The 2,279-nt window shown below is 40.1% G+C and overlaps 1 long non-coding RNA gene across 1 annotated transcript; it reads right to left on the bottom strand.

The window, feature by feature from the left end:
- Window positions 1–239: 239 nt before the first annotated feature.
- On the bottom strand, window positions 240–1,970 carry LOC146574339 (uncharacterized). Its single transcript, XR_014892461.1, has 4 exons — window positions 1,865–1,970; window positions 1,739–1,765; window positions 1,259–1,281; window positions 240–572 (listed from the first exon to the last, which is right to left on the bottom strand). It is a non-coding gene; the product is annotated as an uncharacterized LOC146574339 (long non-coding RNA).
- Between the last annotated feature and the right edge of the window lie 309 nt (window positions 1,971–2,279).

The following is a 2,279-nucleotide window of genomic DNA, read 5'->3' as shown; positions in this document are numbered from 1 at the left end:
GTGTCGAACTCCAGGCCTCAAGGGCCAGTGTCCTGGAGGTTTTAGATAACACCCTGGGTCAACACACCTGAATGAAATGATTAGTTCCTTACCAGGCTTCTAGACAACTGCAAGACATGTTGCCGTAATTTAGCCATTTGAATCAAGGACACAACACCTGTAGTGTAATTTATTTCAAGTACAAGTCAGTCAACCTAGCCTTACTTTATAACATAAAAATCAAGAGGTTTAAACTGGTGGTAATTTAACAGTGTTCATTTATTGTTCAAAACACCACAAACAATTGTACAGAAACAAGATGCATTATGGTCCATGAACAATGCAGCTGTAGTCATGTTCTTCTCCAGCATCTTCACCATCTTCCAGTCAGACCGTCACAGCGGGCTCCGTGAAAAGCGTGGTCATCTGAAATCGGGGGTTTAGGCCTTTAATTTCGTTGATGGAACCGCCGAGCAATCCCCCTTCGTCCGCATGTCAGTCACCTGGAGAGGCTCAGATGTGATCACAGCTGGCAGGCAGGAGGAGGGGCTTACTTTGACCTCTGCCTCATCTTTCTCCTTTTACGCTTCAGCCTGTTGGAAAACAGCAGCTGTCAGTAAAACACTCAATAGCACAAGGACTAAGATAGTAACAAAAATTGTTAAACTATAATTCAGTAATACTAGTTATCGAGATTATGACCAAAACTGGACAGCCCTGTGATGCCCATCAATATCGGACCAATCATGTAAATTTCCCTTCAGCTGTTAAGGACAGGACAGGAGTGTTTTCTATTTAATGATTTTTATCACCACCTAGACCAAGCGAGTTTGTGAGTACATTGACGTGTATTCATTTATTCATTCATTTTGTAAAGCTTTTTAACAGTGTTCCCTCAGTTACAAACCTGTACATCTTTAAATTAAACACTGACACTGTACAAACTTGGCTGAAAACTGAATTTCAGTTATTGGAGTAATGCTGCTCAGGAACTATATAACCCAGGTCATTTTCAGTAGATATAATTTTCCCTACATCCAATTGAAACGTAGGGGCAAACAATTGTCAACATTTGAACAAGCCCAACCTAACATACTTTACAGTTAAAGCTCAATGATATCCACTAAATGTAAAATAAAACAAAAAAAAAAAAACAGACTTCCTTCCTTATAAACCTGACTTTTCCAAAGCCTAAACAATTGTGTTGTCTAGCCTAAATTTAAGCAGCTTGGATTAGGGAGCTGACAAAGACATTTTCTTTGTTTATCATGATGCTTACCTGCGCATACGCTTCTTCCTCCACTGAAAAAAGGGAGAAAAAGCACAGTCATTAAGAGTACATCAAGACCACATTTGCGCCACTACTTGGACAACATGCTTACTGTGATGCAGACAGTTACAGGGCCTCAGAACATGCAGTACATGTTTGTACTAAAAAGCATTTCACAGTGGTGTTTGTCACGCTGCATGCAGATCTGTTTTCAAACACGCATGGCTGCCTGGGCTCAGCCAGCTAGCTACGGTGCCAACATTACAAGATGCCCCAAAGAAAAGCTTCTAGTAGTATTAGCATTTATACTACTATATGTAGCTAATGCCCTGTTATCACTTAAAATTCTATTAATATTTTAAGGAGCTGGGTAGCAGGGTATATTTAATGATATAAACACGAAGAGCTTAAGGAAGGAGCTAGCAGCATTAGCTGGCGCGGGAAGAGGACACAAACAGCTGAAATATCGATATTGGTTTGTTATCTCACCTTGGCTCTCATCGTGTGGAGAGGTTTCTGTGAAAACGAAAACAATTAGTGATCAGTAAGAGTGGATGACCGGTTAAATTAGCAGATTAAATTGGATCCTGTTAGCGGGGAATAAACTCAACATACCTCAAAGCGAGAAGAGCAACGGAAAGAGGATGTGACGAAGAAAACGAGCGGCTTTTAAAAGTGTCGTGACGTCATGTTCAGGCGACAGCTGAAGCGCCTCAGCTCAACGGGAAATGTAGTCCAACTGTTCAAATCGACGTACGAGCGAACCAGGTGATATTTTCCAACCACTTTTCCTGCTTTCTAAAGGCGACGACCTTCCGTTGAGCACAAAATTAACCCTGCAGTCGAGTTGGTTTTATTGATTTTATGTGTTGTTAAGACTCGCATTTTTTAGTGTACATTACTAACACAAAATTACTGAATCAGCTGTTAAAGTCATAAATATTAATCATAGTAATCGATTATTAATTAATAATGCAATATGTGTGTGTGTGTGTGTGTGTGTGTTGAAATACACATATTCATACACAAT

The sequence above is a fragment of the Mchenga conophoros genome, linkage group LG5, assembly GCF_057382185.1.
Source record: "Mchenga conophoros isolate Kocher_MC1m ecotype Shallow Benthic linkage group LG5, M_conophoros_male_GT1.1, whole genome shotgun sequence".
Classification (NCBI taxonomy): Eukaryota; Metazoa; Chordata; class Actinopteri; order Cichliformes; family Cichlidae; genus Mchenga; species Mchenga conophoros.
The sequence above is the reverse complement of the archived record's forward strand: the minus strand, read 5'-3'. Positions and strand labels throughout refer to the sequence as shown.